This window comes from Symphalangus syndactylus, chromosome 12, assembly GCF_028878055.3.
Source record: "Symphalangus syndactylus isolate Jambi chromosome 12, NHGRI_mSymSyn1-v2.1_pri, whole genome shotgun sequence".
In the NCBI taxonomy this organism is placed as follows: domain Eukaryota; kingdom Metazoa; phylum Chordata; class Mammalia; order Primates; family Hylobatidae; genus Symphalangus; species Symphalangus syndactylus.
The window spans coordinates 132663037-132683652 of NC_072441.2; the positions used below are offsets into that span (position 1 = coordinate 132663037).

The 20616-nt window shown below is 41.3% G+C and overlaps 1 protein-coding gene and 1 pseudogene across 1 annotated transcript in view; one reads left to right on the forward strand and one right to left on the reverse strand.

The window, feature by feature from the left end:
• EIF2B3 (eukaryotic translation initiation factor 2B subunit gamma) overlaps positions 1–20616 on the forward strand; it is a 137316-nt gene that overhangs the window by 13203 nt on the left and 103497 nt on the right. The gene's annotated exons all lie outside the window — the stretch shown is intronic.
• LOC129468820 (E3 ubiquitin-protein ligase CCNB1IP1-like) lies at positions 13476–14842 on the reverse strand (annotated as a pseudogene).

Below are 20616 nucleotides of genomic sequence, written 5' to 3' on the forward strand. Positions count from 1 at the left end.
GTATTTTCTCTCAAGTGGATTTTGGGTGCTTCTGATTAGAGTGGGGGCTTCCAATACAATAATGTTGGGTGTGTTGCTTTCTGGAGTACGGCTGATTATTTGTTTAGAGAATATTTGGGGAATTCCATTAGGGTAATGAGAAGAAAATTCGGGTCAAGTGTACAGTTCAGTGGTATTAAGCACATTTAAGCATATTTATAATGTTGTGCAACCATTACCACCCTACATCTCTATAACCTTCATCTTGTAAAACTGAAACTCTATTACCATTAAATACTAACATCCCCCTCCTCCTAGCCCATGGCAGCTACCATTCTACTTCCTATTTCTATGATTTTGATTACCTCTAAGTACCTCATCTAAGTGGAATCATAGAGTATTTGTCTTTTTTGATTTTTTTGAGACAGAGTCGCACTCTATCACCCTGGCTGGAGTGCAGTGGCATGATCTCAGCTCACTGCAGCCACTACCTCCCAGGTTCAAGCATGTCTTGTGCCTCAGCCTCCTGAGTAGCTGGAACTACAGGTGTGTGCCCTACTACACCCGGCTAGTTTTTGTATTTTTAGTAGAAGTGGGGTTTCGCCATGTTGGCCAGGCTAGCCTCGAACTTCTGGCCTCAAGTGATCTGCCCACCTTGGCCTCCAGTATTTATCTTTTTGTGATTGGCTTACTTAGCATAACATCCTCAAGGTTCATCCATATTGTAGCATACTGCAGAATTTACTTCCTTTTCAAGGCTGAGGAATATTCTATTTTATGGATATACCACATTTTGCTTAGCCATTCATCCATCCACGGACACTTGGGTTGCCTCCACATTTTAGCTATTGTGAATAATGCAGCTGTGAATGTGGATGTACAAATATTTCTTTGAGACCCTTTTTCAGTTCTTTTGGTTTATACTGAGAAATGTAGTTGCTGGATTATATGCTATTTCTGTGTTTAATTTTTTAATGAACTGCCATACTATTTTCCACAGTGGCTATACCATTTTACATTCCCACCAACGGTGTACAAGGGCTCCAACCTCTTTCTCTCTTTCTTTTCTTTCTTTCTTTTCTTGTTTTGTTTTTGAGACAGGATTTCGTTCTGACACCCAGGCTGGAGTGCCATGGTGCGATCATGGCTCACTGCAGCATTGACCTCCCAGGGTCAAGCGATGCTCCTATCTCAGCCTCCTGAGTAGCTGGAACCATGGGCGTACGTTGCCACACCCAGCTAACTTTTTATTTTTTGTGGAGATGAGGGGGTCTCACTATATTGCCCCCAAAATACAAAAATTAGCCAGGCATGGTGGCACACACCTGTAGCCCAGGTACTCAGGAGGCTGAGGTGTGAGGATTGCTTGTGCCCGAGAGGTGAAGGTTGCAGTGAGCTGAGATCGTACCACTGCACTCCAGCCTGGGCAACAGAGGGAGATTCTGTCTCAAAAAAATATATAAATAAAATAAGTGTGAGTGTGTGTGTGTATATTATTTTTTTTTAAACGGAGTTTTGCTCTTGTTGCCCAGGCTGGAGTGCAATGGCGTGATCTCGGCTCACCGCAACCTCTGCCTCCCAGGTTCAAGCGATTCTCCTGCCTCACCTTCCTGAGTAGCTGGGATTACAGGCATGCACCACCACGACTGGCTAATTTTGTGTTTTTAGTAGAGATAGGGTTTCTCCATGTTGGTCAGGCTGGTCTCAAACTCCCAATCTCAGGTGATGCACCCACCTTGGCCTCCCAAAGTGCTGGGATTACAGGCATGAGCCACCGTGCCTGGCTATATATATGTGTGTGTGTGTGTGTGTGTGTATACATTTTTTTTTTTTTTTTTAGAGACAGAGTCTCACTATGTTGCCCAGGCTGGTCTCGAACTCCTGGGCTCAAGTGATCCTCCACCTTGGCCTCCCAAAGTGCTGGGATTGCAAGTGTGAGCCACCATGCCTAGCCTATGGTTCCAGTTTCTCCACATCCTTCCCAATATTTATTTTCTGCTTATTTTTGTTTGTTTGTTTTTTGTTTTTGAGAAGGAGTCTTGCTCTGTTGCCCAGGCTGGAGTGCAATGGTTCAATCTCGGCTTACTGCAACCTCTCCTCCCAGGTTCAAGCGATTCTCCTGCCTCAGCCTCCTGAGTAGCTGGGATTACAGGTGCATACCACCACGGCCAGCTAATTTTTGTATTTTTAGTATAGAGACGGGGTTTCACCATGTTGGCCAGGTTGGTCTCAAACTCCTGACTTCATGATCCACCCACCTCAGCCTCCCAATGTGCTGGGATTACAGGCATGAGCCACCACACCCAGCCTATTTTTTTCTTAATAGTAGTCATCCCAATAAGCATGAGTTAGTTATCTTACTGTAGTTTTGATTTGCAAAGAGCTTGGGATTTTTGGTGGTCTTCTCAGAGCTGTATTAGCTACCATCTAAAAGTTTAGAATGGATGTGTAAACTTTCTTTGCTCTATAATCTCTGAATTTTAGAAAAGTTATTTTTGGCCTAGTAAGCTAGAAATCTTGAAAGTCCCAGGCAAATAAGTTCCTCTAATACTTGGAGGCTTGAGAAGTAATAGTGGCAACTATTAGGAGAGAAGGCATGAGAAGGAAAGTAAAGTAACCTCCAAAGGGGCATTTTACTCTCTAAGTTACTGCCTTTTTGTATGACTTTGAATTTTTTTTTTTTTTTTTTGGAGACGGAGTCTCGCTCTGTAGCCCAGGCTGGAGTGCGGGCTCACTGCAAGCTCTGCCTCCCGGGTTCACGCCATTCTCCTGCCTCAGCCTCCCGAGTAGCTGGGACTACAGATGCCTGCCACCAAGCCCAGCTAATTTTTTTGTATTTTTAGTAGAGACAGGGTTTCACCCTGTTAGCCAGGAGATTCACTAGATCTCCTACTTCGTGATCCACCTGCCTCGGCCTCCCAAAGTGCTGGGATTACAGGCGTGAGCCACTGCGCCCAGCCATGACTTTGATCTTTTACTCCTTATTTTAGGGCTTCCCCTCGCACCTAAAATCAGTATCTTTACTAAGTCCTTCTGCAGTCTAATTTCTTTTCCTCCCTTACCTGTTCCCCCACATCATTTACACAGCATCTCTTACATATAATCCTACCTCTGAGCCATCTTCCAAGCTGTGACTTTGGCCAGCAAGTCTTTGCTAACTTTACTTGGTTTTTCCTTACTACAATAGCCCCTGAAATCCTGGCTTCATATCAGATTGCCTTCCAACCAGGAGTAGAAGGCAACAAGGCTAACTGTTGGAAGAACGTAAATAAATGCCCAAATAGCTGTTAGGAACTGAGCTAAGCCAAAATTCAGAATTAACTGATTAGAATTAACATAAACTTGTAGAAAGGGCAGTGGAAGTGTGTATAAACAGTTGAAGAAAGTGAGACAGCCTAAGAAGGAAGTTGTCAGTGTTTGCTAAGGGATGTCAGTTATCTCTCTAAAGGAGAAAGTTGTACTGAGCAGCTGTGCCATGCATGGCACAGTGGCCCTTTAAGCCCGTGTTTTTTCTTCCGTGTGCCCACAAAAGAGCTCCTAAACATTAAGAGGCTCTTTTGGTCTGTCTCCAATAAGATTTTAGGTAAGATAAGAACATTCCCTAAAAGTTTGGGGTTTATTAGTTTTTGGTTTTATCTTTACCCACTTCCTCCAGATTGAGTTTCCCAGCTATTATTGTGAGATCTTCATGTTTGACTTCTGTTCTCAGAGAAAGGCCAGAGTAGTACATTCACTTTATTTGGCTTTTTTTGGTTTAAGCAATTTTTAACTTATAATCTTTTTCCTTTACCTTATATTTGCTAAATGTATTGCAGTTCTACTTGTATGTGGAAACCTCCATCATATGTGCTTATAGGATATTGAAGTTGGATACCATATTTGCTAAGTTATGTTTTTTCACTTAGAGGACATATATTTCATTTGGTTTTATACTTTCTGGCACCATTTTCTACTTCATTTTGCTTTATCTAACCCCACAATTTTACTGATTTACTGGTTCTCACTTTTTATTTCAGCTACCCAAACCTCTTTCCCTGACTTATCAAGAGAGATTATTGGTTCATTCATTCTCCCAGGCCCTGGGTGAGTGAGCTCCACTCTTACAACTGACGTTGATAACATGAATGCTCTTAGATTTCATATTTTCTCCATAATAATGTTTCATATTTGTTGATAAATCATTCATTCTTATCTATGTCTGAACTCATTCATTTAGTAAATATTCAAAGTCAACTAGTAATAATAATGCTAATTGCCATTTGTTAAACACAAGTTGTAGACCAGACATAGTTAATATTTTAACTTCTTAGATGGAAATTTTAAAACATGTACAAAAGTAAACAACATTGCCCATTTATCTGTCACCCAGCATCAACAGTTAACAGCCTATAGCAAATCTTATTTTATCTATATTTTACCCAACTTGCTTTCTCCCATGTTCTTTTGAAGCAAACCTTAGACATATAATTTTATCTGTAAATATTTTAGAATATATTGTAAAAATAAGGGCACTTTTTAAAAATACCACTATCACTTCTAAAAAACAGTAAAAAAACCAAATCAATAATAATTCTTTGGTATCATTAAGTATCTAATCAGTATTTGAGTTTCCAGTTGCCTCATAAATATAATTTCGGCATGTTTTTCAAATGTGTTTGTTTAACTTAGGAAGTGAATAAGGATTACACATTACAGTTGGTTGAAATGTCTTTTAAGTCTGTTAATATATAGGTTTTCCCTCCATTTCTTTTTTTTCCCCCTTGTAATTTAATTGTTGAAGAAACTAGGTTTTTGGTATAGTTTTCCCACAGTCTGCATTTTGTTGATTTAATGAGTGTTTCTCTGTATGTATATTCTGTAAACTGGTAGTTGAACTTGAGGCTTGATTAGGTTTAGGTTTGAATTTTTGGCAAGGTAGTGGTGTGTTCTTCCATCTGAAGGTACATGATTATCTGGTTGTCTTTCCTTTTGTGATGTTAGCAGCCATTGATGATCATTGCACACCAGTCCCTATTCCTTGTGTCTCCAGTCATTTGTCTGAAGCTTATTTCTAATAGATTCCTAAAGGAGGGCGCATGATAATGCTCAGCAAGTTATCTGCTGCCTTTATGTTTCAAAGCCAATTTATTTGGATATAGAATCCGTGACTCACATGTTTTCCTTGAATATATTAAATGTATTTTTTTTTTTTTTTTTTGAGATGGAGTTTTGCTCTTGTCACCTAGGCTGGAGTGCAGTGGCGCAATCTCAACTCACTGCAACCTCCGCCTCCCAGGTTTAAGTGATTCTTCTGCCTCAGCCTTCCAAGTAGCTGGGATTACAGGCACGCACCACCATGCCCGGCTAATTTTTGTATTTTTAGTAGAGATGGGGTTTCACCCTGTTGGCCAGGCTGATCTCAAACTCCCGACCTCGTGATCCGCCCGCCTCGGCCTCCCAAAGTGCTGGGATTACAGGCGTGAGCCACCGTGCCTGGCCTTTTTTTTTTTTTTTTTTTTTGGAGACGGCATCTCACTCTGTCACCAGACTGGAGTGCAATGGCACAATCTTGGCTCACTGCAACCTCTGCCTCCCAGGTTCAAGCGATTCTCCTGCCTCAGGCTCCCCAGTAGCTGGGACTACAGGCGTGTGCCACCACACTCGGCTAATTTTTTGTATTTTTAGTAGAGACAGCGTTTCACCGTGTTAGCCAGGATGGTCTCAAACTCCTGACCTCATGATCTGCCCGCCTTGGCCTCCCAAAGTGCTGGGATTACAGGCATGAGCCACCGTGCCTGGCCTTTTTTTTTTTTTTTTTTTTTTTTTTGAGACAGAGTCTCGCTCTGTTGCCCAGGCTGGAGTGCAGTGGTGTGATCTCGGCTCTTCGCAACCTCTGCCTCCCAGGTTCAAGTGATTCCCCTGCCTCAGCCCCTCAAGTAGCTGAGACTACAGGTGTGTGCCACCATGCCTGGCTAATTATTGTATTTTTATTAGAGACGGGGTTTCACCATATTGGCCAGGCTGGTCTTGAACTCTTGACCTCAAGTGATCTGCCTGCTTTGGCCTACCACAGTGCTGGGATTACAAGCGTGAGCCACCACGCCCAGTCACATTTATCATTTACTTACTTTAGCTTATTTTGAAATATTAAGCTATGGAGGGCCAGGCACGGTGGCTCACACCTGTAATCCCAGCACCTTGGGAGGCCAAGGCAGGCAGATCACGAGGTCAAGAGATCGAGACCATCCTGGCCAACATGGTGAAACCCTATCTCTACTAAAAATATAAAAATTAGCTGGGCATAGTGGCGTGCGCCTGTAGTCCCAGCTACTCGTGAGGCTGAGGCAGGAGAATCTCCTGAACCCAGGACACGGAGGTTGCGGTGAGCTGAGGTCGTGCCATTGCACTCCAGCCTGGCAACAGAATGAGACTCTGTCTCAAAAAAAAAGAAATATTAGGCTACGAATTTCATCTGTTTGTGGGCATGTCTTTCTTATATGTGCTTTCATTATAGGAATGTTATTTTAATCTTTAATATCTTTTTTGATAATAACTTTGTATGGGATTTGACTGTAATCGTTTTCTGTTTCTAATTTTTATCTGAAGTTGGTCTTTCTACATTTTCAGAAGAGAAGGGTGAGTCAGAACTGCTTTTTTAGCTTCACAGCTCTAGAGCCCCCTCTTTTAAGATCTTCCTCTACTGCTCCTTTATCTCCATTTTATCTGGCTTTTCTGGTTCCTGTGCTCTTGGATTGTCTTTATCCTGCTTAATTTAGATTCTACTCCTGGCAATTTCTATTTAGTGCCAGGCTTCTTCTTCTTTTTTTTTTTTTTTTTGAGATGGAGTCTGTCTCTGTAGCCCAGGCTGGAGTGGTGCAGTGGCATGATCTTGGCTCACTATAAGCTCTGCCTCCCGGGTTCATGCCATTCTGCCTCAGCCTCCCAAGTAGCTGGGACTACAGGCACCCACCACCACGCCTGGCCAGTTTTTTATATTTTTAGTAGAGACAGGGTTTCACCGTGTTAGCCAGGATGATCTCGATCCCTGACCCTGTGATCCTCCCTCCTCAGCCTCCCAAAGTGCTGGGATTACAGGCCCGAGCCACTGTGCCCGGCCTTCATTTTTAAAGACAGTGTTTGGTTTGTTAGTTTTGAGAGTTCATAGGGCTAAGACTGCTCTAGCCCTTTCATATCTTACTGTGAATAGATAAGGGGACTGAGTCTTCAGAGTTTAATGGAAGAGTTAGTGATTGAACCGGTTCTCTTACTTCAAAGCCTACGCTCTTAACTATGCTTTACAGTCTAGGAGAGAAGTAAGAATACAGTATACACTTTTGGCCAGGCACGGTGGCTCACACCTGTAATCCCAGCACTTTGGGAGGCTGAGGCGGGTGGATGGCTTGAGGTCAGGTGTTCCAGACCAGCCTGGCCAACGTGGACAAGCCTTGTCTCTACTAAAAATACAAAAATTAGCTGGGCGTGGTAGTGTGTATCTGTAGTCCCAGCTACTTAGGAGGCTGAGGCATGAAGATTGCTTGAACCTGGGAGGCAGAGGTTGCAGTGAGCTGAGATCGTGCCACTGCACTCCAGCCTGGGCAACAGAGTGAGACTCCGTCTCAAAAAAAAAAAAAAAAAAAAAAAGATGCATTTGTGCATCTCAGATACCCAGGCTTTTTTGACTTATTGCCTCCAAAAGCATTAGTACTTTAGTACTAATTAGTACTTTTAGTCTATTAGTAGCATTAGTTGCCTCCACTAAGTGTTAGTAGTCTTTATAATCTACTCTAACTCTAGACTTTTGGCTTTAGAACACGTTTAGTTCTAAACCTGTTCTAAAGATTCTACCAGGTTTACTTGGTCTGCTATTTTCAAAATGTCTTTTTTTGAGTAGTGTTCTTTTCTGTGGTGTTCAGATATGTAGAATTTTATATGTAGATTAGATAGTTGTATGTATGTATAGAACTCTTTTAAAGTGTACAATTCAGTGGTTCTTAATATGTATAAACTCTGAATTATTTTTGTGTAAAACATACTTAGAAATGAGCAAATCTCCTAAAAGGACTCATGTAGTATCCTTGTCTTGCAGGTGTGCAGCTATTGCTTGCTGATCTCTTTCTCTAAGTGGAGGGAATTCCAGTCTTATAGGAGAAATTTTTGTCCTATGTCTAGAGCCATGTGAACAAGAAGTGTTGTTAAGTAAAGGTGCAGTCTGTGATCTGCACATAAAGCAAAGCTGGCTGACTCTTTGGACATGGATCCTGACCCATATTAGAGCTGTTGCTCTGACTATCTGGGGTAATCAGCCATTAGTGCTGTTTTCGTGTGCTTTAGAAACAGACTGCGATTATTCCTAAGTGTTTCGAGAACAAGTTAGTGAGGTATATTTTAGAGGCTTCAAGCAGACTAAATCTATAATAGAGTTCTGTAGCCTATGTTTAAAGCATTTGTTTTATATTGCCAGTCTCATTGCTTCTTTTAATTTGGAAATTCCAGAGTTGATAATTCTCTGTTTAATCTAGACAGGAATCTTTGGCTTCAAGCAAGCCTCATTTACCCTGTGCCTCAGTTTCACAACCAAAAAAGTAGGGATAATGATACCAACACACTAGTTGTCAGAGGTATAGTTACTTAAGTCCTTTGATGTAGAGAAAGGACTATTGTTATGTCTTATGAAACAGCTAACATGTTACAACAAAGAAGAAACTATGCCAATGAAATCCCCATGCTGGAGACAGCTTATTAGAAAGATTGAGCATATGTACTATTTTTAGATGTTCAAAAAGCTAAATACAAGTTATTTTCAGTTGAGTGTTTGATGTCTTTTATCAAATTACAAATCTCTGTCATTCTTTCCTGGAACCTTTCATTTTTCCCAGGGATTTTTATTTGTCAGATTTCTATCAGCTTGAAAAGAGTAAATACAGTTGGTCAAGAGAAGATCTGAGAACTTGGTCCCAACTTGCTTAAAGACTTTATTAAGTGGCAACGTTCCTTAAGACTGCTTTGGTGGGCTGTGGTTGCTTACAACCGCCTCAATGTAATCCTGATGATGCCTTCCTGGAGTCTACTGGTGGCATAGTGAAAAGCCCAACATTACTGGCGGAAACAAGTTGGATGTAAAAATTTTGGATCCTTTTTTTTTTTTTTTGGCCAAGAAATCTCAGTGGAGCTTTTCTTTTGACTTTACTAACCTAGTATATGTATCTACAACACTGAAATGTTTTCACCTTACTTTCTCAGACTGTTACTTGTTGGAACTCTAATCTGTGGGATAGGACTTCTGTAGCCCTGTACTTAATTTGACAGCCAAAAAACTTGCAAGCCCTGTGTTTGAGCCTGATTCTTTTGAGTCATTTTCCTTCCTTAGGACCCTGTCAGGGGATGAAGGGCTATAGGGTAGAGGTAAAAGGTACTAGCTAGCAATTGTGATAACACAGACTGTCATCACAAACTTTATCATTGGATAATAAGCAGCCCGCATGACTTGATTTTTGGAAACTCTTAGTAGGGCCACTTATTCTACTCTGAATCATGAAGTAACACTACAGCCTGAGTAGTGGAATGGTGCAGTACAGTTTATGGGAAGTCAGTAAGCATTCTGTCACCATGACCAGAGAGTTCATTTGAAGTAGCTGTAGCTACTTAGGCTCTTAACTTAGGCATCATCTGTGCCAACAAGACTTCCCTGGTTGGCCAGGCACAGTGGCTCATGCCTGTAATTCCAGCACTTTGGGAGGCTGAGGCGGGTGAATTGCTTGAGCCCAGGAGTTTGAGACTAGCCTGGACAACGTCGCAAAACCCTGTCTCTACAAAAAAATGTAACAATTAGCCAGGTGTGATGGCATGTGTCTATAGTCCCAGCTACTCAGGAGGCTGAGGTGGGAGGATCATCTGAGCCTGGGAGACAGAGGTTGCAGTGAGCTGAGATCAGCCACTGCACTTCAGCCTGAGCAACAGAGTGAGACCCTGTCAAAAAAAAAAAAAGATTTCCTCCCTGGTTTTCTGGGTTTTTTTTTTTTGTTTTTTTTGTTTTTTTTTTGAGTCCAGATCTCACTCTTGTCCCGGCTGGAGTACAGTGGCACGATCTCGGCTCACTGCAACCTCAGCCTCCTGGGATCAGGTGATCCTCTCACCTCAGCCTCCCCAGTAACTGGGACTACAAGTGTGTACCACCATGCCCATCTAATTTTTTGAAGAGATGGGGTTTTGCCATGGTGCCCAGGCTTGAACTCCTGGGCTCAAGCAGTCTGCTCACCTCCCAGAATGTTGGGATTACAGGCATGAGCCACTGTGCCCAGCTGTCTGGTCTTTTAAGACTGAATCTGGTGTCATTTTTCTGTATTTACACAGGGATTAAAAGATATCTGTCATATTGTTGCTATACTGTGAGGCAAGAACTGTATCTGGGCCTGGCACAAAGAGTTTGTCCAATATTATTTGTTGAATGAATGAATGACAGCTGGAAGCAAGTTATTCGTAAACATTTAAAATAAGTTCCTTAAGTTCCTTACTCCCTTAATATAGACACACATGTTTAAGTCAGGTACAGTGGCTCACACCTGTAATCCCAGCACTTTGGGAGGCCAAGGCAGGAGAATCGCTTGAGCCCAGGAGTTTGAGGCCAACCTCGGCAAGATGGTGAGACTCCCTCATTGCTACAAAAATTTTTTTAGATTAGCCAGGTACAGTGGTGTGCACCAGTAGTCACAGCTACTTGGGAAGCTGAAGAGGGAGGATCCCCTGAGCCCAAGAATTTTAGGCAGTAGTGCTGTGATCGCACCACTGCTCTCCAACCTGGCCAATAAAGTGAGAAACTCATCTCTAAAAAATAAATAGATACATGTTTATGTGAACCTAAGGATGAATTTCAGTGATTATAGATTAGAAGAACTGATTATAGCATTGGCTGCCTGGTGTTCACTTTATTTGCATCTGTGAGTTTCCAACAAGCCCTAAGTTTACTGACATGGCTGGTCCTCTACCCCAAGAATGTTCTCCCAGAGGAAGGATGATGATGATGATGATGATGATGATTATTGAGATGGAGTTTCGCTCTTGTCACCCAGGCTGGAGTGCAGTGGCACAGTATCAGCTCACTGCAACCTCTGCCTCCCAGGTTCAAGTGATTCTCCTGTCTCAGCCTCCTGAGTAGCTGGGATTATGGGCGCATGCCACTACACCCAGCTACTTTTTGTATTTTTAGTAGAGACAAGATTTCACCATGTTGCCCAGGCTGGTCTTGAACCCCTGACCTCAGGTGATCCACCCGCCTTGGGCTCCCAAAGTGCTGGGATTACAGGCGTGAGCCACTGTGCCTGGCAGGATTATTTTATTTTTTGTGATAAGGTAGGGTGATGTGGTGAAAAGAACACAGGCTTTCATAAGAGAGGTAGACCTGCATAGATAATTCTTGTTCTGTCATTCACTAGCTATGTGACCTTGGAAGTTGAGTCCCTTCCAAACTTGCATTTGATTCATCTATAAAATATTAATATTTTTAGCTTATTCAACAAATATGTGTTGAATACTTAGTATATATCCTATTCAGAGATGCTATAAATATAGTGGTAATCCAGATAAAAAAGATGCCTGTCCTCTTAGATCTACTCTATAAGGAGAGAGAAATAAACAAGGCGATCCTCTCACTTCAGCTCAAAGTAGCCGGGAATACAGGCACACACCACCACACCTGCCTAATTTAAAAAATTCTTTCTGTAGAGATGAGGTCTTGCTATGTTACCCAGGCTGGTCTCAAACTTCTGGGCTCAAGCAGTCCTCCTGCCTCCACCTCCTGAAGTGCTAGGATTACAGGTGTGATGAACCAATGCACCCAGCCCTGTTTTTCACTTGACAGTATATCCTGGAAATCACTCCATTTCAGTTAATGGAGACTTTTTTTTTTTTTTTTGAGACAGGGTCTCACTCTGTTGCCCAGGTTGGAGTGCAGTGGCATGATCATGGCTCACTGCAGCCTCGTCTTCCTGCGCTCAAGCCTGTAGCTGGGACTAGAGGTGCTCACCACTACTCCCAGCTGATCTTTTTTTTATTTTTTGTAGAAAGGGGGTCTTGCTTTGTTGTCCAGGCTGCTCTTGAACTCCTGGCCTCAAGCAATCCTCCTGCCTCAGCCTCCCAGACTGCTGGGATGACAAGTGTAAGAAACTGCTTGACCAGATTTTTTTTTTAACAGCTACATAGTACCTCATTGTACATATATTTTTAAAAATCTTTTAAATTATTTTATTACAGTCTCTTGAGATCAGTAACACATTGGTAAACTTTCTGCAGAAGTATATTCCTGAATCAGTAAACCAAAGGCAACAGTTGACAAAAAGGTAAGGAAAGAAGTAGCTTTGTTTTAAAATACAGTCGTTCTTTGGTATCTTTGGGGCATTGGTTCCAGGAATCTTCACAGATACCAAAATCCTTGGATGCTCATGTCGCTTTTATAAAATGGCATGGTATTTGCGTATAACCTACAAATTCTCCCAAATACTTTAAATCACCTCTAAATTATTTATAATATCTACAATGTAAATGCTATCCAAATAGTTGTTATCCAGTATTGGTTGTTTTTTTTTTTTTTTTTTGAGACAGAGTCTCGCTCTGTCACCCAGGCTGGAGTGCAGTGGTGCAATCTGGGCTCACGGCAAGCTCCGCCCCCCAGGTTCACGCCATTCTCCTGCCTCAGCCTCCAGAGTAACTGGGACTACAGGCGCCCGCCACCTCGCCTGGCTAATTTTTTGTATCTTTAGTAGAGACGGGGTTTCACCGTGTTAGCCAGGATGGTCTCGATCTCCTGACCTCATGATCCGCCCGCCTCAGCCTCCCAAAGTGCTGGGATTACAGGTGTGAGCCACCGCGCCCGGCCCAGTATTGGTTTTTAAACAGTATTAGTTTTTAATTTGTATTTTTTATTGTCATATTATTATTTTTATTTTTTCCTCGAATATTTTTGATATATGGTTGGCTGAATCTGCAGATGCAGTACCTGCAGATACAGAGGGCCAACTGTAAATGTCAAAAAAGTCAACTTTAAAAAATAACTTTATCAATGTGAGTTATTTTTAAATACAAATAGGGACTGAACATGCATCAAATTGTACTCTCATTCACTGACATAAGCACATCTCCAAACAAGTTAATATGAAGGTAAATACATAAATATATACTAATAAATACACATACCCAAATAACAAGCCACATATCACCCACCATTTTCCAATTTTCACATAAACATACTGGCAAATAAAGCAAAATATCAGTGTAAATTAACATACTTACATATACAGATATGCATAAATAGCAGAATTCAAAGTGATATGTACCATATAACACAGGTACTTAAGGCATAAACAACACAGCTCAGTCAGAAACAGCCCAGAGTTGAAACAAATACTATTGTATTTGTTCTCACTAGGGATGAAGATTCAGCAGTTCAAATGAAATTGAGATTAATAAAATTAATAAAATGCTCATGCTTTAAATAATAGAAACAGAGAAACCAGACTCTAAACCATTCCCCATTGCCAATGAGTTTGTTATGTTGATAATGTGAAGACAACTTCAGAGACTTAAAAGCACAGGGAGGCTGGGGAGTCCTATCTAGATGAAAGATTTGCTAAATGAAGTTACTGAAGGTGAACATGGAAACCTTCTGTAAAATTAGCTAAATTATCTTTACGTTTTTTAGAAATAGGGTCTCACTCTGTTGCCCAGGCTGGAGTGCAGTGGCATGATCTTAGATCATTACAGTGTCATACTCCTGGGGTCAAGTGATCCTCCCAGCCTCAACCTCCTAATTAGCTGGGATCACAGGTGTGTGACACCATGCCTGGCTCAGATTGTTTTCACTTTGAAGGCCCTGCTAGAGACTTGATGCTGCTCTAATTCACCACTTGGAGAGGCAAAACTAAATAAGCTGTTGCTGGGTTCGGGTGCTGTGGAAGAACCCACAAAAAAAATGGTCTGAACTGAAAATCTCCACCTCCATCGCCCTGATTTAAACAGGTATACTATCCAAAGGAAATTTGGAGTTGTTATTCCTAATGGGAAGCCAAAAACACCAGACTGTGCAATTGTAGATGGTTCAAGGGTGGCTTCATGGTTAGCAATAGGGATGTTACGTAGCCTAAGGCTATCATAGAGGCCTTGGAGCTTTTGATACCGAAGATTGCGTTCTATAAGTTTCTCAGATGTCACTGAACTTTTTCTTGTATTCGTCTAGCACTTTCTTCATGGAGGTGACTTCCCCTTTCATAGAGGTCAATTCTACATCCTCGCTTTGTATTTGCTGAGTATATATCTTCTCCATCTGTTTCAGATGGCCCTCAGCCTTGATGAAATTGTGTTCTTGATAGAGATGTTCCTGATGTACCTGATATGCCCAGAAGGCCACTGCTCGGGAGCTAACATCCAACACGATCTCTTGTCGCAGTCCTGCCAATACCTTAGTTTTATATTTCTCTGATGGACTGAGTTCTGTGCAGACGATATCTAGCTTTCCAGAAAGGGTACTGTTTCAGGCAGCACAGATAGCTGGTGAGCGACTAAACTCACCACTGCCCTGCTGATCCCAGAGGATGTGAGAGCAGGCAGTGACCCATGCATAGCCATAGAGTTTGATGCGACATTTTCGATAATTACAAAGTAGCATGTCTTCACACAAAGACATAATAGGATAGTGAGGTCTCCAGAAGCTAAAGAGAGCCCATAAAAGAAAAACGCAGTAATCATCTACTGTATATCCACGATTTACAGCACCAAAGAGGTCCAGACTGGAACAGTGAGACTCTGATCTGGTTTCCGTCTCTTAAAATTTTACTTCTCTGGCATCACATGAATCCAGCTTCTATCTAGAAATCAAGTTGAACCACAGGATCTATCAATTACCTAGGATCGTCTGTGTAATGAAGAGAACTTAAGGCAGTTTATCTTGATCAAAATTCAAGTACCAGGCTTTAGGTCCCATCAGCCTTTAACCCTTTTTATTGAGAATGTCCAAATCCAAGCCCATTTGATTTTCAGGGGGTCTGTAGATAGGCCAGTTCTGGACTGGCACACAGGGTGCTGAAGACCGAGGCCTTCCCTCCTCAGTGGATTTCATCTTCAACCGGCCCACCAAAATGGAGAGGGAAAAAAAGTCATTGTACATATTTTACTCAACCAACTCCTATGTTTGGGTTTTTAGATAGCTTCCAATATTTTGCTGCAATGAATAACTTTGCAATTAGTAGTGGTATTGTTGCATGATAAATTCTTACAAGTGGGATTACTGGGTCAAAGGATAAAACTGCATGTGTAGCTTTGTTAAAAATTACCAAATTTCCATCCAAAAGTGTTGTACTAGTTAGCATTCCTAGCAACAATATATGAGAGTGTTTATTTCCACATGGACTCACCAGTCTAATTGGTGAGAAATGGTAGCTCAGAGTCATTTGAATTTTAATTTGCGTTTTTCTTTTTTTTTTTTTTGGCGACGGAGTCTTGCTCTGTCATCCAAGCTGGAATGCAATGGCGCAATGTCGCTCACTGCAACCTTCACCTGTTGGGTTCAAGTGATTATCCTGCCTCAGCCTCCAAAGTAGCTGGGATTACAGGCACATGCCACTACACCCAGCTGATTTTTGTATTTTTAGTAGAGACCGGGTTTTGTCATGTTGGCCAGGCTGGTCTCAAACTCCTGAGCTCAAGTGATCTGCCTGCCTCTGCCTCCTAAAGTGCTGGGATCACAGGTGTGAGCTGCATTTTTCTTATTATGAGTGAAGTTAAATATCTTTTTATATGTTTAAGGACCATTTAAAAGTTGAGCACATTATGATCTTTCTTTGTAAATTGTTCATGTACTTTATTTTTTCTCAATTTTAAAAGTACCTTCAGTTTTTGTTGTTTTCCCTCTTGAATTTTAGAAGTTCTGTAACTGTAGCAGTTTGATGTCTTTTGACTTTGTGGTGTTTGGGGGCATAGAAAACTTTTTGTTTTTGTTTTGATACAGGGTCTTGCCCTGTCGCCTAGGCTAGAGTGCCATGGCACGATCTCACCTTACTGCAGCCTCCATCCCCTGAGCTCAGGTGATCTTCCTACCTCAGCCTCCTGAGTAGCTGGAACTACAGGCACACATCACCACACCCGGCTAATTTTTTTTTCTTTTTTGTAGAGACAGGGTCTTGATGTTGCCTAGGCTAGCTAGTCTCGAACTCATGAGCTCAAGTAATCCTCCCACCTTGGTCTCTCAAAGTGCTGGGATTACAGGCATGAGCCACCACTCCCAGCCTTGTTTTTATATTTATGTAGTCAAATTTAACAATCTTTAATTCATCTGGATTTTGAATAATAGTTAGAAAGTTTCTTCCCACATTTAGGTTATAGCGAAACCTACTTTTGTTTCCTTCTAGTACTTGCATAGTTTCACTTTTTTACATTTAGGTCTCTGATGCATTTGATGTTTGTCTTGTGTACAGTATGAACAGTGGATCTAATTTTATCCTTTTTCCAAATGCTTATTCAGTTTCCCATCACCATTTATTAAAATATTCATTTTGCCCTTGTTATTTAAGTTTCATGATTATCATATACTAAATTCCCAAGCTGTGTCAATTTATATACACACATATATACATATATGTATATATAGCCATAAGATCTTATTGATCATATTTTTAAATTTTCTATATCTGTTTTTATTTTTTATCCACTTCATCTATCTTTTACTAATAGTAGTGCGTTAAAGCTCCTTATTATTAGTGGTTTCTGTTGTTTTTTTTATACTTTAAGTTGCAGATTTGTTACATACGAATACATGTGCCATGGTGGTTTGCTGCACCCATCAACCCACATCTACATTAGGTATTTCTCCTAATGCTATCCCTCTCCTAGTCCCCCCACCCCCTGACAGGCCCTGGTGTGTGATGTTCCTCTCCCTGTGTCCATGTGTTCTCGTTGTTCAACTCCTACTTATGAGTGAGAACTATGCAGTGTTTGGTTCTCTGTTCCTGTGTTAGTTTGCTAAGAATGATGGTTTCCAGCTTCATCCATGTCTCTGCAAAGGACATGAACTCATCCTTTTTTTATGGCTACATAGTATTACATGGTGTATATGTACCACATTTTCTTTATCTAGCCTATCGTCGATGGGTATTTGGGTTGGTTCCAAGTCTTAGCTATTGTGAACAGTGCCGCAATAAACATACGTGTGCATGTGTCTTTATAGTAGAATGATTTATAATCCTTTGGGTATATACCCAGTAATGGGATTGCTGGGTCAAATGGTATATTTCTGGTTCTAGATCCTTGAGGAATCACCACACTGTCTTCCACAATGGTTGAACTAATTTACACTACCACCAACAGTGTAAAAGCGTTCCTGTTTCTCCACATCCTCTCCAGCATCTGGTTGTTTCCTGACTTTTTAATGATCGCCATTCTGACATGAGATGGTATCTCATTGTGGTTTTGATTGGGATTTCTCTAATGACCAGTGATGATGAGCTTTTTTTCATATGTTTCTTGGCCACATAAATGTCTTCTTTTGAGAAGTGTCTGTTCATATCATTTGCCCACTTTTTGAGGGTTTTTTTTTTTTTTTCTTATAAATTTGTTTAAGTTCCTTGTAGATTCTGGATGTTAGCACTTTGTCAGATGGATAGATTGCAGAATTTTCTCCCGTTCTGTAGGTTGCTTGTTCACTCTGATGGTAGTTTCTTTTGCTGTGCAGAAGCTCTTTAGTTTAATTAGATCCCATTTGTCAATTTTGGCTTTTGTTGCCATTGCTTTTGGTGTTTTAGTCATGGAGTCTTTGCCCATGCCTATCTCCTGAATGGTATTGCCTAGGTTTTCTTCTAGGGTTTTTATGGTTTTGGGTCTTATGTTTAAGTCTTTAATCCATCTCGATTTAGTTTTTGTATAAGGTGTAAGAAAGGGGTCCAGTTTCAGCTTTCTTGAATTTTCTGTTTTGTTTGTTTGTTTTTTATTTTTTTTATTTTTTTTATTTTTTTTATTTATTTATTTTTTTTTTTGAGATGGAGTCTCGCTCTGTCGCCCAGGCTGGAGTGCAGTGGCACAATCTCGGCTCACTGCAAGCTCCGCCTCCTGGGTTCACGCCATTCTCCTGCCTCAGCCTCTCCGAGTAGCTGGGACTACAGGCGCCCGCCACCACGCCCGGCTAATTTTTTTTTTTTGTTGTATTTTTAGTAGAGACAGGGTTTCACTGTGGTCTCGATCTCCTGACCTCGTGATCCGCCCGCCTCGGCCTCCCAAAGTGCTGGGATTACAAGCGTGAGCCACCGCGCCCGGCCGTGACAGGCATTTTTATAGGGAACTCATTTGAACAGAATTAAAAATTAATATAGGTGCTTCTTTCCTAGCTTCACACAGTAAGGAAGAATACGATTCCTCTATTTGTTCTTAATCTGAAGAGGAAAATTTCCTTTGAGGATGTGAATGAATTATGAATATTAGAACCATAAATGTTGAGCCTTCATTTTAAGTTGTAAATCTAGCAAGCATATCGTCATTCTTCAGCCGTGCCCTCCAGGACAGCTGCTTTTGATTTCTTTCCTTTCAGACATCTCTGCCTTTTGCTTCTTTGGAAGTAGCAGGTTCATTTCCTACCTTCTTGCATTCGGGAACTGCAAAGTTGTCTCTGTGGCCCCTGTCCTAACTCTGAACAGTCTCTACAAAGGGAGCATTCACGTCTGTCAGAATGTATACTGTTTCTAAACATTTAAAATCAGATGTTTTAATATTTGAGTCAAATTAAACAAAGAGAAGGAGATAACAGGAAAAGTACTAACATTTACTCATGCGTGTTTGCCAGCACTAGGTTGAACTCTGGGTATACAAAGATAAAAGGGCTCCTTATGGAGCTCAAAGTCTAGATGGAAAAAATATGTATGTAATCCAATTAGTGATTTAAGGTCTGTAATGGATCAGAAAATGCATCATCTCTAGGGGAGATAATATATCCGCTCTGCCCTTTCTAGTAACTGTGACAAGACCTGAATTTTGATAGATAAATATATAATAGAGTAGGAAGACAGACTAGGGTATACATTCTTGGCAGTCGACTCTATCAAATTAACACTGGCGGCCAGGTGCAGTGGCTTATGCCTGTAATCCCAGCACCTGAGGAAGCCAAGGCAGGAGGATCACTTGAGGTCAGGACTTTGAGAACCAGCCTGGCCAACATGGCGAAACACTGTCTGTACTAAAAATGTAAAAATTAGCTGGGCACGGTGGCACACACCTGTAATCCCAGCTACTTGGGAGGCTGAGGCACAAGAATTGCTTGAACCTGGGAGGCGGAGGTTGCAGTGAGCCGTGATCGTGCCATTTTACTCCAGCCTGGGCAATAGCCTGGGCAATAGAGTGAGACTCTGTCTCAAAAAAAAAAAAAAGTTAACATTGGCTATGTGGAGGGGAATTGGGGGAGAGAAGACTGAATTAAGTAGGTGGAGTCATATTTTGAAGACCCTTAATGTCATGCTAAGGAATTCCAACTTAATCTTGTTGAGCAGCAATCTCCAAATTGGGCTGTACTCAAAGCCAGGTGGTGTACAGAATTAAGTACCAGAGGAAAATGTTAGAATTTCTTGTTTTTAGATGTTTTATTTATTCATTTTTAAATGCCTATCTTTATATATATTATATAAAGAGCATATCACATTATAGTGATCTGTATATTTTTAAAAAAACTTTAAAGTAAGTGGCAATAAGTTCAACTTTTTTGATGTTTAGAAAACACTGTTTTAGGGTGTCTTTAAGCAGGGAAAAGACATATGCAGTAGAAATTAGAGTATGGATTAGAATAAGGGAAAACTGGAGCAAGAGAGACACCAGCCAAGAGACTGGAAGAAGATTTTGAGACCTGAACTAAGGCAGTGCAATAGGGGAAGAGTAGGGGACAGGGCAGGAGAGGGAGGACTTCCATCCTGGACTATGGGCGGATTTCTGGCATCAGATTCTGGATGGTAGCAACAGCATGATTAAACTAAGGAATATAGTAAGGATATTTAGCTGTGAGCCCAAGGATTATCACATTTCTTACTGACTGAGTTGGTCATTTCCCTTCCTAGACCTACTGCCCCAACCTCAGTGAAAACAATGTGGCAGTTGGCCCTTGGCCTTGCACTTTGAGGACTATAGACTGGAATCTTTTCTAAGCATTTTAAACCAAAACTGAGGTCTCCGTTGCAGTTAGCCTTTGGTGTTTATTAAAGCACACAAACTATGCCAGGTGCAGTGGCTCATGCATGTAATCCCAGCATTTGGGGAGGCTGAGGCAGGAGGATTGCTTGAGCCCAGGAGTTTGAGACCAGCCTGGGCAATATAGGGAGACCCCTTGTCTAAAAAAAAAGAAAAGAAAAGAAAAAGCACACAAACTACTCTTGGAGATTTGATTGGGATTGGACCACATAGGAAAATGTAAATTGTGACCTTCATAGTCACACCAAGTAGCTGAATTCATGAGTTCCATATGGGGAGGGGTGGCATGCAGGCTGGTGATTTGGATCATAGCCATTATTTGTGGAAGCACTGGGTGAGTAGAGGCATGGTAGTTACCTTGCCCTGACAGTTTTTTTCCAAGTGAGTAAATGTGTTTTTCTTTCTCCTTGTCATAAGAAATCGGTTGCCAGATTGTGTTATTTATAACAATCTGTCATG